Here is a 27,896-nt window from a genome sequence, read left to right on the forward strand (position 1 = left end):
GTTTGGTTTTTTGTTCTTGCGATAGTTTACTGAGAATGATGATTTCCAATTTCATCCATGTCCCTACAAAGGACGTGAACTCATCATTTTTTATGGCTGCATAGTATTCCATGGTGTATATGTGCCACATTTTCTTAATCCAGTCTATCATTGTTGGACATTTGGGTTGGTTCCAAGTCTTTGCTATTGTGAATAATGCCGCAATAAACATACGTGTGCATGTGTCTTTATAGCAGCATGATTTATAGTCCTTTGGGTACATACCCAGTAATGGGATGGCTGGGTCGAATGGAATTTCTAGTTCTAGATCCCTGAGGAATCGCCACACTGACTTCCACAAGGGTTGAACTAGTTTACAGTCCCACCAACAGTGTAAAAGTGTTCCTATTTCTCCACATCCTCTCCAGCACCTGTTGTTTCCTGACTTTTTAATGATTGCCATTCTAACTGGTGTGAGATGGTATCTCATTGTGGTTTTGATTTGCATTTCTCTGATGGCCAGTGATGGTGAGCATTTTTTCATGTGTTTTTTGGCTGCATAAATGTCTTCTTTTGAGAAGTGTCTGTTCATGTCCTTCGCCCACTTTTTGATGGGGTTGTTTGTTTTTTTCTTGTAAATTTGTTGGAGTTCATTGTAGATTCTGGATATTAGCCCTTTGTCAGATGAGTAGGTTGCGAAAATTTTCTCCCATTTTGTAGGTTGCCTGTTCACTCTGATGGTAGTTTCTTTTGCTGTGCAGAAGCTCTTGAGTTTAATTAGATCCCATTTGTCAATTTTGGCTTTTGTTGCCATTGCTTTTGGTGTTGTAGACATGAAGTCCTTGCCCATGCCTATGTCCTGAATGGTAATGCCTAGGTTTTCTTCTAGGGTTTTTATGGTTTTAGGTCTAACATTTAAGTCTTTAATCCATCTTGAATTGATTTTTGTATAAGGTGTAAGGAAGGGATCCAGTTTCAGCTTTCTACATATGGCTAGCCAGTTTTCCCAGCACCATTTATTAAATAGGGAATCCTTTCCCCATTTCTTGTTTTTCTCAGGTTTGTCAAAGATCAGATACTTGTAGATATGTGGCATTATTTCTGACGGCTCTGTTCTGTTCCATTGATCTATATCTCTGTTTTGGTACCAGTACCATGCTGTTTTGGTTACTGTAGCCTTGTAGTATAGTTTGAAGTCAGGTAGTGTGATGCCTCCAGCTTTGTTCTTTTGGCTTAGGATTGACTTGGCGATGCGGGCTCTTTTTTGGTTCCATATGAACTTTAAAGTAGTTTTAAGTCTTTGGTAGCTTGATGGGGATGGCATTGAATCTGTAAATTACCTTGGGAAGGATGGCCATTTTCATGATATTGATTCTTCCTACCCATGAGCATGGAATGTTCTTCCATTTGTTTGTATCCTCTTTTATTTCCTTGAGCAGTGGTTTGTAGTTCTCCTTGAAGAGGTCTTTCACATCCCTTGTAAGTTGGATTCCTAGGTATTTTATTCTCTTTGAAGCAATTGTGAATGGGAGTTCACTCATGATTTGGCTCTCTGTTTGTCTGTTATTGATGTATAAGAATGCTTGTGATTTTTGCACATTGATTTTGTATCCTGAGACTTTGCTGAAGTTGCTTATCAGCTTAAGGAGATTTTGGGCTGAGACAATGGGGTTTTCTAGATATACAATCATGTCATCTGCAAACAGGGACAATTTGACTTCCTCTTTTCCTAATTGAATACCCTTTATTTCCTTCTCCTGCCTAATTGCCCTGGCCAGAACTTCCAACACTATGTTGAATAGAAGTGGTGAGAGAGGGCATCCCTGTCTTGTGCCAGTTTTCAAAGGGAATGCTTCCAGTTTTTGCCCATTCAGTATGATATTGGCTGTGGGTTTGTCATAAATAGCTCTTATTATTTTGAGATACGTCCCATCAATTCCTAATTTATTGAGAGTTTTTAGCATGAAGGGTTGTTGAATTTTGTCAAAGGCCTTTTCTGCATCTATTGAGATAATCATGTGGTTTTTGTCTTTGGTTCTGTTTATATGCTGGATTACATTTATTGATTTGCGTATATTGAACCAGCCTTGCATCCCAGGGATGAAGCCCACTTGATCATGGTGGATAAGCTTTTTGATGTGCTGCTGGATTCTGTTTGCCAGTATTTTATTGAGGATTTTTGCATCAATGTTCATCAAGGATATTGGTCTAAAATTCTCTTTTTTTGTTGTGTCTCTGCCAGGCTTTGGTATCAGGATGATGCTGGCCTCATAAAATGAATTAGGGAGGATTCCCTCTTTTTCTATTGATTGGAATAGTTTCAGAAGGAATGGTACCAGCTCCTCCTTGTACCTCTGGTAGAATTCGGCTGTGAATCCATCTGGTCCTGGACTTTTTTTGGTTGGTAAGCTATTGATTATTGCCACAATTTCAGCTCCTGTTATTGGTCTATTCAGAGATTCAACTTCTTCCTGGTTTAGTCTTGGGAGGGTGTATGTGTTGAGGAATTTATCCATTTCTTCTAGATTTTCTAGTTTATTTGCATAGAGGTGTTTGTAATATTCTCTGATGGTAGTTTGTATTTCTGTGGGATCGGTGGTGATATCCCCTTTATCATTTTTTATTGCATCTATTTGATTCTTCTCTCTTTTTTTCTTTATTAATCTTGCTAGCGGTCTATCAATTTTGTTGATCCTTTCAAAAAACCAGCTCCTGGATTCATTTATTTTTTGAAGGGTTTTTGTGTCTCTATTTCCTTCAGTTCTGCTCTGATTTTAGTTATTTCTTGCCTTCTGCTAGCTTTTGAATGTGTTTGCTCTTGCTTTTCTAGTTCTTTTAATTGTGATGTTAGGGTGTCAATTTTGGATCTTTCCTGCTTTCTCTTGTGGGCATTTAGTGCTATAAATTTCCCTCTACACACTGCTTTGAATGCATCCCAGAGATTCTGGTATGTTGTGTCTTGGTTCTCGTTGGTTTCAAAGAACATCTTTATTTCTGCCTTCATTTCATTATGTACCCAGTAGTCATTCAGGAGCAGGTTGTTCAGTTTCCACGTAGTTGAGCGGTTTTGAGTGAGATTCTTAATCCTGAGTTCTAGCTTGATTGCACTGTGATCTGAGAGACAGTTTGTTATAATTTCTGTTCTTTTACATTTATTGAGGAGAGCTTTACTTCCAAGTATATGGTCAATTTTGGAATAGGTGTGGTGTGGTGCTGAAAAAAATGTATATTCTGTTGATTTGGGGTGGAGAGTTCTGTAGATGTCTATTAGGTCTGCTTGGTGCAGAGCTGAGTTCAATTCCTGGGTATCCTTGTTGACTTTCTGTCTCGTTGATCTGTCTAATGTTGACAGTGGGTTGTTAAAGTCTCCCATTATTAATGTGTGGGAGTCTAAGTCTCTTTGTAGGTCACTCAGGACTTGCTTTATGAATCTGGGTGCTCCTGTATTGGGTGCATATATATTTAGGATAGTTAGCTCTTCTTGTTGAATTAATCCCTTTACCATTATGTAATGGCCTTCTTTGTCTCTTTTGATCTTTGTTGGTTTAAAGTCTGTTTTATCAGAGACTAGGATTGCAACCCCTGCCTTTTTTTGTTTTCCATTTGCTTGGTAGATCTTCCTCCATCCTTTTATTTTGAGCCTATGTGTGTCTCTGCACGTGAGATGGGTTTCCTGAATACAGCACACTGATGGGTCTTGAGTCTTTATCCAGTTTGCCAGTCTGTGTCTTTTAATTGGAGCATTTAGTCCATTTACATTTAAAGTTAATATTGTTATGTGTGAATTTGATCCTGTCATTATGATGTTAGCTGGATATTTTGCTCGTTATTTGATGCAGTCTCTTCCTAGTCTCGATGTTCTTTACATTTCGGTATGATTTTGCAGTGGCTGGTACCGGTTGTGCCTTTCCATGTTTAGCGCTTCCTTCAGGAGCTCTTTTAGGGCAGGCCTGGTGGTGACAAAATCTCTCAGCATTTGCTTGTCTGTAAAGTATTTTATTTCTCCTTCACTTATGAAGCTTAGTTTGGCAGGATATGAAATTCTGGGTTGAAAATTCTTTTCTTTAAGAATGTTGAATATTGGCCCCCACTCTCTTCTGGCTTGTAGGGTTTCTGCCGAGAGATCCGCTGTTAGTCTGATGGGCTTCCCTTTGATGGTAACCCGACCTTTCTCTCTGGCTGCCCTTAACATTTTTTCCTTCATTTCAACTTTGGTGAATCTGACAATTATGTGTCTTGGAGTTGCTCTTCTCGAGGAGTATCTTTGTGGCGTTCTCTGTATTTCCTGAATCTGAATGTTGGCCTGCCTTGCTAGACTGGGGAAGTTCTCCTGGATAATATCCTGCAGAGTGTTTTCCAACTTTTTTCCATTCTCCCCGTCACTTTCAGGTACACCAATCAGACGTAGATTTGGTCTTTTCACATAGTCCCACATTTCTTGGAGGCTTTGCTCGTTTCTTTTTATTCTTTTTTCTCTAAACTTCCCTTCTCGCTTCATTTCATTCATTTCATCTTCCAGGGCTGATACCCTTTCTTCCATTTGATCGCATTGGCTCCTGAGGCTTCTGCATTCTTCACGTAGTTCTCAAGCCTTGGTTTTCAGCTCCATCAGCTCCTTTAAGCACTTCTCTGTATTGGTTATTCTAGTTATACATTCTTCTAAATTTTTTTCAAGGTTTTCAACTTCTTTGCCTTTGGTTTGAATATCCTCCCGTAGCTCGGAGTAATTTGATCGTCTGAAGCCTTCTTCTCTCAGCTCGTCAAAGTCATTCTCCGTCCAGCTTTGTTCCGTTGCTGGTGAGGAACTGCGTTCCTTTGGAGGAGGAGAGGTACTCTGGTTTTTAGAGTTTCCAGTTTTTCTGCTCTGTTTTTTCCCCATCTTTGTGGTTTTATCTACTTTTGGTCTTTGATGATGGTGATGTACAGATGGGTTTTTGGTGTGGATGTCCTTTCTGTTAGTTTTCCTTCTAACAGACAGAACCCTCAGCTGCAGGTCTGTTGGAGTACCTGGCCGGCCGTGTGAGGTGTCAGTCTGCCCCTGCTGGGGGGTGCCTCCCAGTTGGGCTGCTCGGGGGTCAGGGGTCAGGGACCCACTTGAGGAGGCAGTCAGCCCGTTCTCAGATCTCCAGCTGCGTGCTGGGAGAACCACTGCTCTCCTCACAGCTGTCAGACAGGGACATTTAAGTCTGCAGAGGTTACTGCTGTCTTTTTGTTTGTCTGTGTCCTGCCCCCAGAGGTGGAGCCTACAGAGGCAGGCAGGCCTCCTTGAGCTGTGGTGGGCTCTACCCAGTTCAAGCTTCCAGGCTGCTTTGTTTACCTAAGCGAGCCTGGGCAATGGCGGGCGCCCCTCCCCCCGCCTCGCTGCTGACTTGCTGTTTGATCTCAGACTGCTGTGCTAGCAATCAGCGAGACTCCGTGGGCGTAGGACCCTCTGAGCCAGGTGCGGGCTATACTCTCCTGGGGCACCGTTTCCTAAGCCCGTCGGAAAAGCACAGTATTCGGGTGGGAGTGGCCCGATTTTCCAGGTGCTGTCTGTCATCCCTGGAAGGGGAACTCCCTGACCCCTTGCGCTTCCCGAGTGAGGCAATGCCTCGCCCCTGCTTCGGCTGGCGCACGGTGCGCTCACCCACTGACCTGTGCCCACTGTCTGGCACTCCCTAGTGAGATGAACACGGTACCTCAGATGGAAATGCAGAAATCACCCGTCTTCTGCGTCGCTCGCGCTGGGAGCTGTAGACCGGAGCTGTTCCTATTCGGCCATCTTGGCTCCTCCCCTATCCTTCTTAGAAAACAGTGAATCATCACATATGAAAGCCCACAATGGCCTGCAATAAAGAAATTTGTTTAGTTTTGACCAGATTTTCCAAACTCATGGGACCATACAATTCGTTTTAGTGCAAACAATTCCTTAATATGATGCATGCTTCTGTTCAGGGTGTTCCTTCTGCCTGGCTTAAACTTGTCGCCTCTGCTTCCCTATGTAATTGACAGCATCTATCTCTTCTTCAAAACTTATCTCAAATGCTCCCTCTTTTACAAATATCTTGTTGAATCACTATCAAACACAGGTCTCCTTGATGAAAACTTTGTCATAATTTTTGAGTAACTTTCTTATGACACCTGCCTTACTGTGACTTTTGTTCAGTTATTAGTATTTTTGGTTTTAACTATCTTATCAAACTGTAAACTCCTAAAGATAATGTGTTTATTTCTCTCAGTATCATTTCTAGAGACTAATGTTGTTTCTTGTACATGGTAAGAGTTCAATATATTTATTGTATTGAACGTTATAATAATAACAATATCTCTTTCTATAAAATGTCAATCTTCTTTGATCCTTATCACTCTGGGACTGGGCAGAGATTATCACACTGTCATATTAGACAACTGAAACCAATGTAATTTATCGTCCCATGTTAAAAAGATACTGAACATAAACATACTTTCCTTTCCCAATATTGAGAATAACTTAGGTACCTACTCCAGGGTACACCAAATCGAAGAGGATAATACTGTGAACCAACTAAAACAGTTTTTTTTTTTTTTAAATCAAGACTAACAGTTTACTCAGCAAGACTTTCTTCAAGACCTTCACCTCAGGCTGAGCATGGTGGCTTATGCCAGCAATCCCAGCACTTTGGGAGGACAAAGCAAGAGAATTACTTGAATTCAGGAATTGGAGACCAGCCTGGGAAAGGAAGTGTTATGCTATCTCCACAAAAATTTTTTAAAAATTAGCCAGGCTCAGTAGTGTGTGCCTGTAGTCCTATTTACTTGGAAGTCAGAGGTGGGAGGATTTTTTTAGCCCAGGTGTTTGAGGCTGCAGTGGGCTATGATTGTGCCACTGGATTCCAGCCTGGGTGACAAAGTGAGACATTGTCTCTTAAAAAAATACAAAAGAACTTCACCTCACTGGGCAACCAATCCAAAAGTATTACATTATATATCCTTCCCCATCTTAATTCTTGAAAGACCTGTTCTAAAACTAGGCGGGTCCTAAAACAGTACTAATATCCTTTTCTGACTTCTCAGATCTGAGATGCTGCAAAGATCCTGCCATGTTCTCTCCTACTGCAGTTAAGTGTGGTGGAATTTGTGGTTGATACTTATAAGTGAAAAATTTGATGCATAAAGGATTAAGAATGGACCCTACACTGCATAGTTAGAAAATGGCAGAGCTGGGTTTAATAGCCAGACTCTGAAATCGTTATCCACAAAGACTTTTCTCCATTTTTCCTCTGTATTATGTCATTTCTCTGGAACAGTATAAACATCAGATAGCTGTAAATAGTAGTATAAAATTAATTTTCCCATAGCCTCTTTTTCTTATATTTCATTCATTTATTCCTTAATTCAAACAAAATACTTCTTGAGTCTCTGTTACACAGCAGGCGTCGGGAGTACATCAACTTTATTTGGGGTAGGGTGGGGAGCAGACAGCAAACAAATAAATGACAGTTAAAGTGGAAAATTGACAGAATGATGGCAATTTTTTATGGGATTGTCAGAGAAAGGCCATCTTAAAGGGTTACTTCTCAAAGAAGTGAGTGGGAGCTGTTCAGGTATCAGTGGGAAAACGTTCTATGTGCTCATTGAACAAAGACTAAACTTAACAGGCCATGACATTTATGTTTAAATAATGCTACACTGATTGAGCAATCATTTTTTGAATAAAATATTTGTGGATTGAATTAATGGTATAAGTGGTTTAAGGCTATGCCAATTGTACATACCACTTTATATTCTGGTGCTCTTTTGATTGTAAACAATACCCCCGCTTGCTTTTGCATTTTCAAGCCTTCTTTAATTCCTCATAGGTGATAGGTGGCCCTCTCTTCCGATTAATTTTTCTGGATGATTCCTATGTAAATTTCTTGTGTGATATGAAGTGCTTAAAAATCCACTTTCTTTCTGAAAGCCCAGGAAATCATAGCATTTGTTTCCAGAGCCATCAAGGATAATTGGAAGGAGAAAAACCAAACAGAATATGTTTAGCCATTCATTTGGTTCATTTATTGTGAAATAACTTTCTTTTAGATGATTTAATACAAAGAAGTTTCAGTCCTATGGAAATATTGAGAAGTCCTGAGAGTAAACTCTTTAAGCTGTGTAATTCAACCAAAACATGTCCTTTTCTTTAAGAGTAATTTCTCCCAATATTTCTGAAGGATTTTAATGAGGCTAGACACATAGAAGTTCTTTGCCAAGAAAATTTTTGTTGGGTATTCAAATATGAAAAATACTGAAAACCAGAGTAGCAGCCTTCACTATTTAGTGTCATTAGAAATGCTGTTTCTTTAAAACTTGGCACTTAATCCATTTAGCCCATTTGACTCTGTTTTTCATCCTAGAGTCTTCGGGGTCCCCAGTCTATACTTTAGTATCCCTAATAAGTCACACAAAACCTGTGGATCCTGGCCCTCTTCAGCATTGACTCTATCTCTCAATACAACAATACTTGTTTCCCAGTAAACTTCAAACAGCTTAGAGTTGCCTGCTCACCTGTGCTGCCCCTAATCTGTTGTCGTTTATTTCCCTTCCCTTCACTGAGGAATTCTCCTTTCCTGGCTTCATGTCTATGTTGGAGTCCTTCACGTTTCCACTTGATGCTCCTCTCTATTCTCAATGTGTACTGTCTCCCTTGGGGATCTCATCCATCTTTTGTAATTTCAATTATATCTCTACACAGGTGAACCTCAAACTGATATCTACATCTCAGTTTTTCTTCTGAGCTACAGATCATGCATCTAGTGCTCTTAACATTCCAACTCAATCTCCAGCACCAAGTCAATAATTTTTAACCAAAACATATTATTTTTGGAGTCTTCTTGAGCTCCTTGAATGTCATTATAATACAACTGCTTGTATCAAACATACATTTATATATTTATTTGTTCATTCACTACTATATGCCAGACACAGTTCTAGGCTTTGGAGACACAACCGTAGATAAAACAAACTATTTGTTCTCAGGAAGTTGACAGTTGATTTGGTGGAAGCAAGAACTAATAAACAAATACATAGTATGCCAAATAGCAGTAAGTGCTAAGGAGAATGTAGGGTAAAGGAAGTATGGCGCTTTGCAAGTGTAAGACTTTTCGGTCAGTTCGAAGTTTGGCTCTTAGGTGGAGAATCTGAGGAACATCAAGGAGGTCAGCATGATTACAGTAATCAATAGTATGAATAGTAAGATTTTTTTTTTTAATCTTATTGGCTCCTCAAAGATTGAGCCAGGTCACATGTAGCCTTGAGGCCATGGTAAGGGCCTTGACCTATATTCTAAGTGAATGTAAAACTACAGGAGAGTTTTGGGCAGATAAGGAATATAATTTTAATATGGTCACTCTGGCTGCTGTATTGAAAACTGATTTTAAGGGGTTAAGAGTAGAATCAGTGAAATCAGTTGTCAACCTGAAGAAATAATTAGGATGAGAGATATCAACCTTATACTAAGACTTAGATTCAGGTTTTATTAATGGAAATGATGAGAAACTATGAAAGTCCCGATGTATTTTGAAAGCAGAACTAAAAATTTGTTGATGGGGTTGGCCATAGGTATAAAAGAAAGAATAACTTCCAGTTTTCTCCCAAACATGTTTAAGGATAGAATTGATATTTAGTGAAATAGAGAATACTGTAGAAGCGTATTGTTGTTGGAAGGAAATCAAGATTTCAGATTTTAAAAAGTCAAGTAGATGCCTGATAATAATAATGCACATCATTTACTGAGTGTTACAATATGCTGGGCACTGTTTTAGGCACTTTGCATATTTATTCATTCATTTAGTCCTCAAAGTATCTTTATAAATTCACTATTGTTAGCCCCATTTTATGGATGGGAAAATTGAGGCAAGAATACTAATTTGCTCAGGGCCACTTTGCTAGTAACTGGCAGAGTAGAGTACAAGACACTCTCTTCCAGAGCTTGAGATTTTTTTCCACTACACTATACCACATCTAAAATGACATACATTCTAGAGGAAGTGTAGTGATATTTGAAAGCATACCTTATAAGATAATTAAAATCGTGAGCAAAAGTAGATTGCTTGAGGAGTGAGAATAAATAGAGAAGATACCTATGAACCAGACCCTAGAATACACCAATGTTGTAGTGTAAAGAGATGAAGAGGACCTCATAATGGGGATTGAGAAAGGATGACCACAGGTAGGAGGGGACTCTTTTTTTTTGAGACAGAGTCTCGGTCTGTCGCCCAGGCTGGAGTGCAGTGGCGCGGTCTTGGCTCACTGCAAGCTCCCCCTCCCGGGTTCACGCCATTCTCCTGCCTCAGCCTCCCGAGTAGCTGGGACCACAGGCGCCCGCCACGACGCCCGGCTAATTTTTTGTATTTTTTAGTAGAGATGGGGTTTCACCGTGTTAGCCAGGATGGTCTCGATCTCCTGACCTTGTGATCCACCCGCCTCGGCCTCCCAAAGTGCTGGGATTACAGGCGTGAGCCACCGCACCCAGCCGAGGGGACTCTTAAGATAAACTTGTGTCTAGAAACCAAGTGAAGAAAGTGTTTCAACATAAGGAAGTGAGCAACTACCCCAAATTCTGCTGCTATGTTAGGTATGGAGAAGGCTCTGATTACACTGATTTTGGCCAGTGAGACTTGCACATTTCTAATCTTCAGAACTGTAAGATAACTTGTGTTGTTTTAAGCCCCCAAGTTTGTGGTAATTTGTTATGGCAGCAACAGGAAACTAATAGAGTTACTAGAGGAAATGAGCTGAAAAGGCAGGAGTTGATGGCCAGAGAGTGAGAATGAGGTTCTTGAGACTGAGATTATGGTGGGCGTGTCATGGTTGGTAATGACAAGGCCCACTTTCAGACCAGTAGTGTTTCAAGTAGGGTGAATGAGAAGAGCACTGAGAAGAGATGAAAGAACTGTGTGACCAAGCTATTAGAAGTGTTACCTATGTAGGTGATAAATTTGGAGGGATAGTATCAAAGACAGAGATATTGAGCCAAGTACATCCATGTTTACCTTTCTCCAAACCGTTCTCCATTCTCTTTGAAGTTCACCTTCTATTATCCTTTTCCCTTGCTTGAAAGAAACTTTTCTGTATCTTCTCTTTGATCTTAGGATAAAAGTCAAAATCTGTAATATGGTCCAGAGAGCTATGCATAATCTGGCCTCTGCCTCTTCTCTCTGTGTTACTTTCCCCCAGGCTCAGTGTTTCAGCAACGCTGACTTTCCTTCAGTTCCAGGCATGAGTCATGCTCCCCACTTCCTCGGGGGCTTTGTGCTTGCATACTTTCTGCTTGGCACACCTCTTTATGCCTGCCCCCATTGTCTACACTTAGTAAAATTATCCTCATTTTTATCATGTTGGTTCAAATGCTGTGCCTTTAAGGAATTCGTCCATAATCCAGTGGATTATATCAGACTTTTTATGTTATGCTTTCACAACATTGCATACATTTTTAAATTCATGTATCTCTTTCTTGCTGTGCATATGTGTGTGCATGTATGTGATTGCTTAACTTTTCCAATGAATTGTAAACTCATTGAGAGTAGGGACCTTGTCAGTCTGCTTAATGTTGAAAAAGTAAGAATTTCTCTCTGACAATGTTTTTTTACTCCCTTGTTTTGAAAAACTTCAATTATCAATTCTCACATTGCTATAAGTAACATAATATTTTTAAATCCATCAAAATTCACATCTATTAGAAAATAATAATTTGAAGCTATGATGAGATACTTTTTTTTTTTTTTTTTTTGAGATAGAGTCTTTCTCTGTTGCCCAGGCTGGAGTGAAGTATCGTGATCTTATCTCACTGCAACCTCTACCTCCCGGGTTCAAGCAATTCTCCAGCCTCAGCCTCCCGAGTAACTGGGACTACAGCTGTGCGCCACCATGCCTGGCTAATTTTTTTGTATTTTTAGTAGAGACAGGGTTTCACCATGTTGGCCAGGCTGTTCTCAAACTCCTGACCTCAAGTGATCCTCCCACCTCGACCTCTCAAGGTGCTCACCATGCCTGGCATCAGCAATGTTCTTTAGTTGACACTTCATCTATTCAAGGTTATTAAGAGCAAGAGATCGTTTTAAAATGGTCTCTATTGTAATGTCGATATAAAGAACTTAAACATAGGGTTGTATAGCCCTCATGTTTCATTTCAGTTTAAAAATAGTTCTTTCTAGGGCTGTTCATTTATTCCCCATTCCCCATGATTTTATCTGATATGTCTGCCAGAGAAGTTTGAGATACGATTCTGAAGAAGTATACTTGTTCAGGAAATCTAAACTTTCCTCCTAGAAAATTTTCAGGTCTGAATCAGAGTAGCCGAAATTGCTGGCAAATCCACTGTCTCCACACCATGTCTTGGTCTCCAATATCAGCTTTATCAACAACAAAGGTGAAAAAGGACAAAGAAAAATGCGGTAGGAGGAATCTAAGGATAAGTGTTTCAATGACATATAACCAAATGCAACATGAGAAACTTGTTTGGATTCTGATTCAAGCAACCCAACTGTAAAAAATCATGTACAAGACAATCACAGAATTTGAGCATTGACTGAATATTTAATGATACTGTATTATGCATATATGGTCATGTAACAAATTACTCCAAAACATAGCTTAAAATAACAAACACATTATCTCACAGTGTCTGTGGGCCAGGCATCTGGGCATGGCTTATCTAGGTGCCTCCATCTCAAGGTCTCTCATAAGACTGCAATCAAAGTATCCTCTAGGACTGCAGATATCTGAAGACTTGACTGAGAAATCCTGACTGAGGATCTGCTTCCAAGCTCGCTTATGTGGCTTGTCAGGCTTCAGCTATAATCTGGCTCATGGACAGAGTCATTAGCCTGCTACACAGGCCTCTCCATAGGGCTTCTCACAATAAGACAGGTTGCTTCTCCCAGAGTTAGGGCTCAGAAAGAGATAGAAAAAAATGTGTGTGTGTGTGTGTGTGTGTGTGAGAGAGAGAGAGAGAGAATATGAATGAGAATGATCAATCATGGCCCATGGAAAGATGTGGAAAATGAGAAATTGAGAGAACAAGAGAAGGTGAGAGAGAAAAAATTCTCAAGATGAAATTTTCAGTCTTTGTAACCTAATCTCAGAGTGATATCCCATTGTATTAGCCATATTTTATTCATTTAGAGGTTCAGGTAACACTCAAGGGGAAGAACAACAACAAAAAGTCTTCGATACCAGGAGGTAAGGATCACTGGGGACCATCTTAGAGGGTTACCTGTGAGATACATTAAGGAATTATTGTTAGTTTTTTCCTTAGGTATGATAATAATGTGGTTAAGATGTTTTTTATATTTTATTGATAAATACTAAAATATTTATGGATGAAGTAATATTAAACATTTGTTTCAAAATAATACAATAGGAAGTGGCAAAGTATATAGGGGTATAAATGAAACAAATAGGGCCAAAAACTGAAGAACATTGAAGCTGGATGTTGAGGATTAATTCTATTGTTCCTTTTAATTTTGTGTTTGCTTGAAGTTTTTTAAAATAATTTTTAAATAAAAATATTTTAGTTTACAGCTACTGAATTTCTGTGTTTATTATACAATAGCTGTTATCTGGGTCAAAGAAAAACAAGTTTATTTAATATGCCCCCTAAACTTCAATGGAAATAAAGTCAACATGCCATGATTTTATAATTGATCTTTATATTGCCTTATATTTATTCAATCAATGCTGAGTCCAGAAATTTATGATATTTCAACCTATTTACATTAAGGTCTAATCTGTTTAAATAAAAGTTCTGCAGCTGTCATAGCAACTTGAGATGACTACCCTATATTAAAAGCCCCATAAGGCTGAGTACTCAGAGTAATGTCATCTTAGAAGAAAATTTGCAAAGTGGTGTTATAATTATTCCCCAAAGTAATTACAAATTAAATTTACATGCTACCAGTTAAAGTTGGCTGCATCCTTTAGAGTAAAGAAGTTGAGCGATAACGTAAAAAATGCTTATTTTAAAAACCCATATATGGTTAGGGTAGAAAAAGATGCATATTTTGATTATTTAATTCATTTGGTAGATAGAGAGGATGTGCTGCTTTTTAATAACATATTTTTCAGCAGAGTATATAAAGTGACCTTTCTCATAACCCAGAGGCACTAATACTAGAAATATTAGGTTAATAAATCAAAAGAAGTATAAGACTTAAAAAATAGGAGACAAGGCACCTGCTCCTAAAATATATTAACATTTGTCTAAGAAGAATATATTCACAAAAAGACCGTATGTGTCACGGCATACCTGTCAACTTTTGCATCACCATTTTGGAATTTGCCTGTCTTCATGATGTTCCTCAAGTTCTCTATGACGCCTTCCCTTATCCATCAACCAATGGGAATATCTCTCTTCCATATTCCTTCATTGAACTCCATGTCTGTGTCACACATTTATGTGGCAGCATAGTCAATATTTTTTGCTTTGTGTCCTTTTCTAAGAGTATTTTTAATATCTTCTCAGGTCATGGATTAGCCTTTTGAAAACCTGGGCCAGGTCTCTTAACTTTTTGTACTCCTGAAAGGCCTTGTAATATGGGTTCTCAATACATGCGTGTTGAAGGAGTAATGAAATAAAATGATTTGCAAAGCTTTGATATTTATTGACTGAGTTTTATTCCACTGTAGAGTGTGTTCCTGTGTAGTCTGCTCAGTGATGTGTATTGAACTGTTCTGTATGGGCTCTGTTCAGTTTCTTGGGGAAGATATGTTAGTCGTTAACTCATTTACTTGAAGAGATCTTTCCTGAGAAATCTTACAGGCTTTTGGGAGCAACATGGGATTAAAACGTTTTAGGCCTCTCTTCCCTCAGTACGTTGCAGGTACTTACTGTGTTGTTGTCTCAGTCTAATTGCTTTAATGCTTTCTCTTAAGATGCTGTGTGAATGAACAATCTGAGATGTATCGGTAAAAATGGTGCAATTTGGTGAGGCAGAGGTGATACTAGAATTGTGGTATCAAAGTGACCTTTAAGTGTTCTTTCAGAATTTTCTGTTAGGTAATTTAGTAATAAGTTGAGTTCATTGAGTTCACATGAATTTTTGTTAATTCTTTTTAAAATGATTAACATTTGAATAGTATGTGTTGATACAGCATTTCTACATTGCCTTTATAATTTAAAATATATTTGTTATTATATCTGATGCATTTTATGAGCAGACATTAAAGCATGCTCAATGAACTTATAGATCATTTTAGATTCAGAGTCTTAATAACTGCATGCTTTAATATCTTCTCATAAGAAAATGTGTCAATGTCTGAATATGCAGCTGCTTTTTAAAAAATAAGTAAATATAAAACAAAACAACATAAATGAACATAAATGCTTTGAAAATATCCTTAAACATTAAAGAAAAATATTGAACCTGAGCTCTTTGGAAAAATGCAAAGAAGCTTTACTCTTTCCATTTGGTTCATGGTTGGAAAAGGCTTGGAGAATGACTGAGAAGCTTCCCTGGGGCTGGAAGAACATCAGGCAGAAGCCTCTAGACTAGGGGGCTGAAGCAAGTGCACTGAGAAGACCCACATTAGAGTCCCCTTGCTATTCTTGAGGAGGATTCTCTCCTGAGGTACTCCCCTGGGGGAAGTCTTGCAGCTTCCAACCTGTGCAGGCAGGTCAGGGAATCACCCAGTGTCTTGAAGACCTCCATATCTTCATATGTCCAGGAAGTGACTTCCAAGGAATTCACACAGAAGAGCTTATTCAGGCACAGCAAGGTTTGATTCAGGTTCTTCTCATACCATGGAAGCCTTTTTGGCATCCAGGTTATTCTTCCATCAGTGATGGCCTATGAGCTGCGTGGAAGATGGTACAGCTGCCCTGCATGCTTTGGAGCTTCGGGAAACACTCTGACTTTGCTTTTTCCAGCTAACAACTGTCCCTAGACCTCCAGGCATGATGTTGAAATAAAAGCTTAGGGAGGAAATATAGGAGGCCCTCTCTTCCTTTTCAGGCAAGCACGTTACATGAGTTTCACTCTCAGGTATATCTAACAATATTCTGGTGAGAGTTCCACTTCCCGGATTATCTAACAATATTCTGAAGACAAACACAATCAACTTTCTACTCTAGATTTAGAATCAGAGCCTTCTACTAGCTAAGGATGGACAGATGCAAATGGAGCTCCTAACCCAAAGTGCTATTTCTAATATACTAATAGGCTAATCAGCGTTCTAATACATTTATTGAGTCAAGGGGGTATCGCAATTTTTTTTCTAGCTAATTACATATCTTGAACACATTCATTTCATCAATGAAAATCATTATTTTATGCTAATTAATAGATGTTCTGGGGATATATTTGGATAAGTTTGAATCACTTGTATAGCTATCCTGAGCACAGATTTTGAATAAAGATGCTTTCAAAAATAAGTAACTCTTCATCACCACCATGACCGGTGTAATTATAATACATAAATATTTTAAAGTATAAGACTGACAATATTACATCTGAGTAAATGAGTTATAAAAGACATTCAGCCAAATGAACAAAGTTTGTTGCAAGTTAGGGCTTTTGATTGATAGACTACTCTCTAGTCTCCTCATCTTGATTAGATGTCTTTTTCCCCACTATCTTAAGAACTTACATAGGTGCAGATCTAGTGAGCTCTTTCACTCTTATTCCTTAGGTCTGTGCTCTGACTACTACCAGCCCACTCAAACGGATCTTATCAAGGTCAATAAGGACTACTATTAATATATTGATAAGTCATTGACCCATTCTTGACTCTTATGTTAACCTATCAGTAACACATGACACAGTGAAATTTTTACTCAAATGTCATCTCTTTGAGGCCTTTCTCAGCCACTTGATCTAGAATTCTAAGTCCCTGCCTTATTACTTCTCTTCCCACTTCTTTGCCTCTTCTTCTTAGCTGTTATGTGCATTTAATATGCTACAGGTTTTACATATCAGTCCCAGTTATTTTCTTTCTCCTCCCAACCAGAGCATGAGCTCCACGAGGGCTGTAATTTCTGTCTGTTTTGTTCATTGTTTTATCCCTGTTGCCTAGAACAATGCGTGACACAAAGGAAGTGATCATTATGCATTTGTTGATTGACTGGATGAATGAAAAATATCATTTGTGGAAACCTAAACCAACATGAGCTTGTGGAAAGCAATGTGAGAATGTTTATGTATGTATATAAAGAGGGTTTCAAAAAACTTGTTCATACATTTTTTATTCCAATGAATTTATATTTAGGAATCTATCATAAGTAAATAATCAGAGACAAGATGCAAATTCTCAGTCCCTTAAGTATTATCACCACAGCCTACTGGAACACATCTGATAGCCACATGAAAGTGTTTACTAGTAACCTGAGATTTGACTACAAACCATTGTTGTATTCCCCATCTCTACAGATACCATGTATTGTTTTGTATTATGCTGTGTGTGATAAGATGTTTCACTTTGGTGGGGGTGACGTAAGATGGAGAGCTTCATTCACAGCCTTTGGGAGTTTATGTTTATACAATTTTATGAAAGCAATTTTTAAATCTGTAACAAAAGACTTACAAATATTAAAATTGTTAACACACAAATCCCACTTAGAATTAATCATAAAGCAATACTCATACAGGCAACAATTTACATACAAGGATAGTCATATAATTATTGATAATGGTTAAAAGTTGAAAACCTCAATGTTCAGAAATTAAATATTATATTTATTCAATGGAATATTTGGTTTCACAGACTAATAATCTGCAAAATGTTCTTGATAAGTGAAAAATCACATTTTTTTGAGAGCACAACTCCAAATCATCTTTTATTAATATGAAAAGGGCATATTTAGCAAAAGACACACTGAGAAAAGAGTCACTGTGGCTCAGGACATAGGGCAGAGAGGTGCCAGGCCTGAGCCCCTGCTGGGAGAGAAGGAGGCTCAGGACAAAGTGGGAGAAGTGCTGGGAAGAGCTGCGTGGTGGGGCCACAGGAAGTTCCAGTGGGCAACACTGTTGGCAGGTCATGGGTGGGACTCACCGGGACCTACCTGCTAACTCTTGTTTTTGGGGTAGCAGGACCTACCTGCTACCTGCTGCCACCTGGAGTGAGAGCCGCCCCTTGGTTCCTGGAGGGCACCCACCAAGGGACACAGGACGGGAAGCCCAGGATGGCTAGTGCAGCTCGTAATGAAGGCCAGGGAGAAGCGGGTGCTCTGCAGTGGCCAGGAAAGGTCCAGCCCCTGAGGCGGAGGGGCTTCCTGTTTCGTGCGGGCGTTCCACTCTGTCTCTGCCAGGCACTCTCTGACTAGGGCCCGGGCATGGATGATACCTCTCTTCAGGCGCTCCATGGTGCTCTTGCTGCCAGTATAGGCAGGCCGGATCTCTTTGCCCATCTCCTCTATGACTGACAGCAGGTCCTTGTAGGTGCTCTGGGAGCCCTGGGCGCCGGTGGCTTCATCGCCTGCACATAGCCCATGGAAGGCGGTCCAAAGTCGTTAAACAGCAGTCTGAAAGGGGCAGCGGCTCCTGACACTGAGCCCAACGGAGATGAGACGCTTCGTGACTACGCCCACTTCACGGGCCAGCAAACTGAGGCTCAGGGAGGGTAGGCGGCAGGCCCAGTATTGCAGAACTCATGCTGTCTTCATTTCGAGGTCTCCACTGCCTGGCAGGAGAGCAGGGGTGGAGCTGGATCCTCACCTGTAGGGATCGGGGTGCACGGCCCAGGGGTGCTGGAGCCGGTGGTGAAAAATCACATTTCTAAACAAGGAATCCAATTTTATATTAACAATATACATCGTTTTAAAAATATATATAGAGAGAAAGGGGATGAAATCAATAAGTTACAATGTTATCTGTGGAATTTGACATGGGTAATTTTCCTCACTAGAATATTAAGGTAGAATAAAAAATAGAATGGGACAGTAAAAGTCGGGTTCTTGATTGAAAATCTCCAGGTTTCCTTGCCCGACCTTTTACATTTGCACAACACTTGCATGCCACCTTCTGTCAATCGATTCTCCTAACCGCCCTGTGAGGTTGGTAGGTCAAGAATCATTATCTCCAGTTCTTACATATGAGATAATATAGACCCAGAGAGGTTAAGTGACTTGCCCAAGGTAACCCAGTTAGAACATAATACAGCTAAAATTAAAAAAACCCTCCATCTCTTTCAGTCATATGCTTTCCCCTACATTGTTCTAAACTATGGTGCTAAAAAATTAGAAAAGAGAAAGACAGTGATTGTGTTCTCCTGAAAGCTATTTGAGTGTGCTTCTATTAGTGCCAGACAGCTTTGAAGTCATTGATTGCCCCTGCGAGATGATGAGATTGTGCTATACAGAACTTGGCCATCGTTACCATGTGATTTTCAATTAAGAAGCAAATCAAAAGTATCCCAGTGTCATGGTTATAACCTGAAGGGTTCAAACAAGCTACTAGCTGCATACAAATCAGGGAGGACAAATCATTTGTCTGTGTGTGCTCACTGTCGTTTTTCAGAAGAAACGGTCTTTCACACTTGTGGCCAGGCTATTTTATTTTTCATACTATGGATGTTGTCATTTGTGAATTAGGTCTTTAACTTCTTTTTGACTCTTGGGAAAACTTATTCCAGAATGTTCATTGAACAATCACTACAATGTTACAGAATGTGAAAGTGTATTATTGAGAACAGAACAACTTTGAGAAGTTCAGTAAGAAGGTTGCTGGGGAAAGTATAAAAAACTGTGGACTTAAAGATATGGGATCAATACAGCCAAGCTGAGGGTCCAACTGTCTAACCTTCATCAAGTCACAACCACTAAACTTCATAATTCATAAATCAGTGCTATTAATCTCTATCTCATAAAGTAGTGAAGACTAAAATAAAATATGCCAAAGGATCTAGCCCTATAATAAAGTATAAATTTGCTGAATACATTTTTGTTTTGTTTTGTTTCAATGTAGTGATATAGAAACAGTATCCTCTAGGATGACATTAGCTGGAGACTTTAAGGGTCAGCACCTTACTGTGAGAAAGGGCAACTTTGTGAAGTAAATGTGATTGGTGCTATGTGATGTGCCCTTATGAATTGGCCACTAAAGAGGACGTGAAGGAGCCACTTTGACTTTTATTTTTGAGTGATGCACTTGACATAATTTAATTTTAGGGTTTCCCCGGGTGTCATGAATGAAATAATTTGATGACCATGATGTCATGCTCAGTAATCATTCATGAATCCTCCTTTAGGACATCTAGAAACTCTTATCCAAAAATCAAAGAAGACAAGTGATTATCAACTTCTCAGAATGAATTAACTTTTAATATTAATGCTAATGTCACAGCACATAAAGATGCTTCTTGTGGTTAAGTTTGAAGAGCAGAAATCCTTGTCAAGTTACTGAGCCAGAGATGTGCTGTGATCATTTGCTCTTTGTCTTTGTTCTCAGTGCTACGCCTACTGGCTACTTGGCAGGGTGTATCCTAGGTATTCCTTTGTAGAGCATATGTCCTAGCTCTGTGTTCTAGGTTCATTCACTCACTCATTCATTTAACAAATAGCTCTTGGGTGCCTACTATATACTAGGCACAGTTTTCTGAACTGGGGATACATAAAAAAATAAAAAATCCATAGCTTTATGGAGCTTATATTCTAGTATGAGTGACTAAAAGTTAGCAAGTAAAACAACCAGGATGTTAGCAAAGGTGTCCAGGTTAGTGTTGCCAAACCAGTAAATATAGCCATATAAGAGACTTGCCTCAAAAAGTTATTTAATGATAAAATGTTTGAAAATCCTCACGTAAAACAAATATTTTCATGTCAAAATTCTACCACTGTCAACATGTTTGAACATGACACGATTCCAGTTTGTACCCAGATGGAATGGTTTAGGACTGGTCACAAGTGAAATATCTTCAGTGTTTGTGTGGATAACCTTGGCTTTAGTCATTATCGTTTTGTACATAGTGTATAATAAAGCAAGCTATTTTTCTGCAGCTTCCAGTTGACCTTCTACAGAGCTTCTACAGAGTTGTTCCAAAAATATTTGAATAGTGGAAGTCTCATTAGAAGCAGCATGTGATATCATCTTAAAAGCTGACCACTTTCCAGGGTATTTGGACATTTGTTTAAAACAACAAAATTAATATCTGTCTTATGGTGTTATCATCATCAAATGAATGTCATCAAATGTCAATCTTATGATAGCAGCCCTATTCAGTAGATGGTAATACTGGGGCAGTGTTGTTCCTAAGCTGATAGTCATCAATGTAAACATTGCCAATATTCCAAGGGTTTGGGAAGATTAATATTAGATGAGGCTTAGAAGCGTGGGCTGAACTATAAAAATATCTTGTTTGTAACAAGGTCCCATAACAGGACCTGGCCTTGACTCACTTGGAATGTCTGGGTGGACATCAGAACAAATTGCACTATTAGAATTTGATAAAAAGGCTCATTTGCTGCTTAAATTTGAACATTACCCAGATGACTAGAAAATAATGTGGAAAAATATTCAACTCTCTGCTTTTGCAATATCTCCCATTGAATGTCATAATGGATGGATGAGCATTTCAGGAACAAATACTGGCAGTTAGAAATACTGTGTCCTATGAGTCATTTGAGCTATTTGTGGGAGGTGTGATTACCTAAAAAAATTCAGGTTTTGGTAAGAAGGAGGAAGGGTTAACAGATGGTAGGTAAACAACACACCCAGCTGCACACTCCAAATTAAAATTGAAGCCATCACACGTTTTGTTTGCATATGCTACTAATAGTTGTTTTGAAATATAATAAATTGTCATGCAGGGTCAGCATAACAATCTAGTTGGCACAATTTGGACTTAGTTGTATTAATTATGTGTTTGTTGGTGTAATACATATATATGATAAAGGACATATATCATATATGATATATTGACATATATATGATATATATATGATATATATGATAAAGGACATATATATGATATATCATATATATGATAAAGGACAAATATATATGTCCTTATATAATTATGTTTGTTGTATTAATTATGTGTTTGTTGGTGTAACATATATATGATAAATAACATATATCATATATGATATATGGACATATATATGATATATGTATGATATATATGATAAAGGACATATATCATATATGATATATCATATATACGATAAAGGACAAATATATATGTCCTTATATATATATGATAAAGGACAAATAAGAGAAAACATCAGGCTTTTTATAAGTTCTGAGTTAGGTGATTACATTTCCTGTCATGTTTCCTAAATGAAGCTGCAATATTATTTTGCTGCACACATTCTTGAATGAGCTCCTTTGTTGGGATATATATATATATATGCTTTGAAGAAAAGACTCAAGTACTAGTGTTTACCCAGTAATAGCAAAGCCCTATTCACAACACCAACAAACACATAATTAATAACCAGGATGATGCTAAGGAATTAAAGACATTTTGTATTCCCTTGACTATATTTACTAATACCATTCTTGTTCTGTTGCTATTTGTTATGTAACAGATCAAATATATGATTTAGCCCCCGTATATGTTTCTAACTTAAAAAAGAGTGTGAACAAAGTCAAGTGGTGGTGATTTCCTGCTTTAAGTGTTGAGCATTTTCTGCTGGTTCTTCTTCTCTTTCACATTGTTTCTGGACACTAAAGTAAAATTCTGACTGAGTTCATGTTGCTGAGAATAGCCTCTAATTATTTGTTTTTATTATGTCTCTCACACCTGACATTGTAACAAGTATTTTGAAGTTATAATGATGCCACTATTGAAAATTATAGTTTCAGGGCCAAGACAAAGGGTTGAGAGCTGTTAAATCCCTGAGCCACAAAGAACCAGTATTAATGAAGATATCCCCACTTGAAATATTACTAAATTTTATCTAATAGACTGTGTTTTTCCAGTGTTTCCTAATGATGGTCCTTGCACACTTTTATACCACTTGGAATGAACCTTATACTCACTGCCAGGGAAAGCCAGGTGAGCCGCTGTGTGCAGAGCAGAATGAGGTGCTACAGTTGACTGTCACACCTGCTGTGATTTCCTCTGGAAATGATGGCTTCCTAGTTGCACACACTGACATACTGTGTCGCACCAAATTATAATGTCTTCCCTCTCTAGCCAACTACATACTTGTCACCTCTAAAACCGTTAAAATCTGTATTTATGTAGGGTATTCAGTTTTACTTTTTGCTTTGTAATGTGTCTCGACTCTATAGAGCTGTAAAACAAGGTTCCAGTGTATCCATTGGTAATTTTTATTTTCCATCTGTTGAAGCCATTTGAAAAAGCCGATGGTCTCTTACTAGCTCAAACTCAGAGCTCGGAAAATAATAGTTTGTAACATTCCCATGGTGCTTTTTAGAATCTTTTTCTTCCTTGGTACTTAATTTTTTTCCTTCTCTGGGTGACAGTTTTTTACTTCCAGCATAGAACTGTAGGTGTTTGGCTGTCTCTTTTTTAGATTTAATGCCACACACTGCGTTCCACTGCTACAACATGTGTGTACAATAAATTTTCTTGTAAACTGAGGATTTCAAGGCTAGAATTCTGTCAAGCTTATATTTTCAGAGCTCTTGAAATATTTTCCACTTAGCAACCTCTTTGCATTACTTGGAAAGCTTTTATGGGGCTTGTCAGTCAAAAGAATGACTCTAACCAAAGAAAGAACAATTCAGAGAATGATTTTTAGAATTAGTATTAGCTTCACAGGTGATTCAATGGCTGTAACAATTTGCATTGGAAGTGCTCAAAAGGCAAATATTTTGCCTCCATTTACATCGTGTATACTAAGGGAGATAATTGCTTATTACATATCCAGATTTTGTCTGTTTTCTAAAACTCAATGTTACGTTACTATTTACCCCAATTTGAGCTGATGTTTACAGGAACAGAATATAAAACATGGATTAGTGATGACAAGATGACATAAAGGTGGTTGAGTACAGATATATGTGTATATACCCAAATCCTGCTCTGAGTCATTGCGTTCTTTTTTTTTTTTTCAAATCTAACTAAAAGACTGAAGTGACAACAATGTTTTCAAAGATAACTATCTCTGTCTGTGTTTCAGAATTAGTTGGGTCACTTTCTACATTGACGCTGGCTTGCACAGAATCCAGGAGCACATGCTGGTGATCCTATCAGTAGTTATGGGAACAATATTAATGGGAACATTATTAATTTATGAAGATTTCCAAGTGACCCATATGCACTCTTTGGCCAACAAAGAGTGTGTGCAAAGTGTGTGTGTGTGTGTGTATGTTTGTGTGTGTGTGTGTAAGAAAGAGAAAAAGAGAAAGAGGGAGAGAGATGGAGAGGCAGAGAATACAGCATTGCTGCAGTTGACCAGGGTGATGGTGGATCTGCAAGGGGCATCAAGACCTGGCCTTATACCTGAAATGATGCCTGACTATGAATAAGGTGTAGGACAAGATTCAGTGTTTTCCTCTGGATGTTTAAACTGCATCTTAGTTTTTTTCTTGGTCCCCATTCTGATAAAAATATTCCTATAATGCAAGCTTCCCATTCATATCCACCTTGGGTATTTTATTTAAGTAGCTCTCCACCTTCATCTCAATCCTGAATTGCCATTTGGAAACTTGTCAATGATAATGGCTAATATTTACAAAACACATTTTGCATGACAGGGATGGCTCTAGATCATTTATATGCATTGTTTTATTTCATTGTCTCAATTATCTTGTGAGTTTCCTACAAGGAACTTTTCTAAAGGTCTCAAGAGACAGTAATTGGCAGAATATGGAATTAATGTCAATTAATGTCACGAATGTCTTCATGAACTTTTTATTTAGACCACAAGCCCTAGTGTTCCTAAGATGTGAAGTGTATTTTAATTTTAATCAGTTTCTCTTATGTCAGACTGAAGTCTTGCTGCTGAGCCTATGTTGATTAGATAAATATTTTCTAGCCATGAAGAGATCTGGAGTGACTATTTCCCTGGAATTTTGAGTATTAACCATTGCCTACCCATGTCTTGAGCTCCCATCATGCCTTCTTACACCTCAAGTCTATGTTAATCTGTGCTACTCCATGCTTTGCCTACTTTGATCATCAGTGTTAGGTCCTACCCCAATTGATTTCCCTCAAAGTCACATTTCCGTATCTATGCTCACACACAGGTGAGAGCCAACAAATATGTCATTTGTGTAGTACAATTTATTTAGCATTCTGAATGAAAACCCATGCATGCACATGTGACATTCTTTATATTCTAATTCAGAGCACATCAAGTATAATCTTTTTTGTACACAAGTTATCCTTTCATAAGAAATTCTAAGACAGAATTTTAGATGAGATAGTGCATACCACCATCCTATTTTGACTCCAAAAGTCTTTATTTTAATGTTCCATTTTTATTTTAACTAATATAGATATTTATCTACAATTGTCTCAATTTTATATTTGGAAAAACCATTTACATGTGATAAAGAACAATTACTGAATACTTGACTACTCACATGTATACATGTTTCTTATTTAGGGAACATATATTACTCTGGTGACAAGGTCCAGTGCCACTGTGACCAGTCCTCTTGTCTCATTCGTCTTACCGAGAGTAGACTGCCATGATTCTATTGAAATATCTCACATTCCTTATACCCTTATTTTGAGGGAGAAAGCGGAATTCCTTAAAGTACATTTCATAGATCACTAGTAGAGGTGCCTGAGGGAAGATGTGTCATGGTGATCTATGCAGAAATTCTTGTATAATATATCCACAGTCTTCTTAGAGATTCCCGGAGAACTTTAATATTTTAAAGGCTCTGAGAAGTCCTGATGAATGAAATAGCTTCACTGTTCAGTATACTTATTTGGTCACAGAATTCTCTTTTCATATGATAAATGTTATCCTGTAGAACTGAGGTTGCATATAGCATATTTTGATAAGATAAATGCTATTCTAGAAACTTTATATTAATTGGATTAAGCTGGAAAGCTTAACTAGTCTCTAGGTTCTTCTAATTGACTGGGACAAATGTAGGAAAAAGGCTGTGAGTTTTACATCAATAAAACTATTCATAATGCTACTCAATGCTTACTGTTATAATTTTCAAAATTTAAAAAGACCACGTGGATTCCATTTCAGCCAAACAGAATGATAATTGAAAAATTAAATTTACTGGAGATTAAATTGATTCTGGGAAATCTTGGTTTGATACTTCCATGCTAGAGCACTTACAGGATGTACATAGAAACCCACATAGTTGCAAGTAGAGTGCACCTACCAGTCGATGGCCTCCAGCCATTCAGGTGAGAAACAGTCCTGTGTACCCTTGGTATTCCACTTCAGCTGTTATTATGATTCTTTTAGGCTGGTGGTTATCACGTCAAAGAAGCAATACGGCTGTAAGTCATACCCAAATAAGTTGAAAGATTATAGACAGAAATAAATTTTAGTTCACAGGGAAAAATTTGATGAAGCATTAGGAAAATAAAGCTCATAACTACAGAGTGATTTGGTTTTTCTCCTCTCCCTTTATTAATCTATAGTTTTCCTCTGAGTTAAATCCTGTGATAATTTAAAAAATAGTATTGATTCTTATTGCTAGCTTAGCATGTTTATTTCTCAGTCAACATTTAATACATATTTATAAAACACCTCCTATGTAGCTTGCAAAGAGATACAATAATAATCAAGACACAACCTCTGTCCTCTTTCATGAAACACACAGTCTACTAGGAAGACAACCAGTTGTCAATACTCCCTCTGTTGACGTGATATGCATGTGGAAGGTATGGGCATGACAAAGGAGGGATTATTAACTCTGTCCTACATTTGGAAATTTAAAATACTTGATTGTAAAGGATGAGGATGACTAAGCCAGGGAAACAAAGGAGAAAGAAACATTTTATGTGTGGAAAGCAACACATGCTGAGGCATTGCTGTACTGAAGAGCAAAGTGTTAAGCGATCAGCAAGTATCATAGTATTGCTGAAGCCTCAGGAGTGCTGATAGGAGTGAAAGTAGATAAAGCTGGAGCCAAATTATGAAGGCTCTTTCCTGTTAAGCAAAGCAGTTTTCACTTTACTGCAGGTGATGGGGGAGCTTCTGATGGGTTTTAAACTTTAAAGACAGTCCGGATGTTTGGTACTCTCTTAGCCTTCCCCAAAATTATAATCTATGCTCTACTATTTCATGTATCTATGCCTTCCAATACTAAATTGTCTCCTGTTTTTTTCCTCCACAAATGACAACAGCATAGGAGAGCTGCTTTTCTACTACTTAAACTTTTAGTATGTAATATCATCTTTGCCTTCTTTCTGTTGTGGTATATCTACTTGCCCTTCTAATAAATTGATTTGTTAGCATAATTGAGATGGTTATTTGACAAGCAAGTGATAAACAATAAGAGATGATAAAATATTTCTCACAGGATTTAGGGTCCTTATCTCAAATGTCCTCAATTTCACTTTCAGAATCTTATTAAGCTTGGATGCTAGACCATGCATGAAGGATAATATGTCTTGCTGTTAGTAAAATGAGTGCTGTTTCCGTGGTAATCACCTTAGATTGGCTCAGAACAGCGTACCCACTTCTGTGGCTGCATGGAGAGAACACTGTTGCTTAGTATGACAATGTCAATGGAATATGCCATTCTATTAATCTCCAGCCCTGGGATACAAAATTTCCTACATAATGTGGTGATCAGCCATTTCTGTTATGATTTTATAGCAAAGGCCAACTGGCTAATGCTTTAATTATTGAGGAGATATTTTCACAAAGTTACAGCACAGAATCCTTAGGAGGATGTTTTTTCATATCTCAAGGACAATAAGACTGTCTTGGGGGACATTGGGATGTTTGAGATTTGGGGTAGTAGCCATTTAAAAATTTTTTTCAAAATTTAAGTTGATTTGATTATTAAAATCTTTGAGGAAATGTGCAAAACAAAGCAAGTATTTAAAAACTAGCTATAATCCTACCACCCAGAGAAAACCATTATTAA

General features: G+C 38.2%; 1 long non-coding RNA gene and 1 pseudogene across 2 annotated transcripts in view; one reads left to right on the forward strand and one right to left on the reverse strand.

Annotated features, from left to right (window-relative positions):
- Positions 1 to 27,896, forward strand: part of LOC129060386 (uncharacterized) — a 226,064-nt gene that overhangs the window by 153,664 nt on the left and 44,504 nt on the right. The window lies entirely within an intron of this gene.
- On the reverse strand, positions 13,095 to 18,672 carry LOC100444966 (cyclin-dependent kinase 2-associated protein 2-like; annotated as a pseudogene).

The sequence above is a fragment of the Pongo abelii genome, chromosome 6, assembly GCF_028885655.2.
Source record: "Pongo abelii isolate AG06213 chromosome 6, NHGRI_mPonAbe1-v2.0_pri, whole genome shotgun sequence".
Lineage (NCBI taxonomy): Eukaryota > Metazoa > Chordata > Mammalia > Primates > Hominidae > Pongo > Pongo abelii.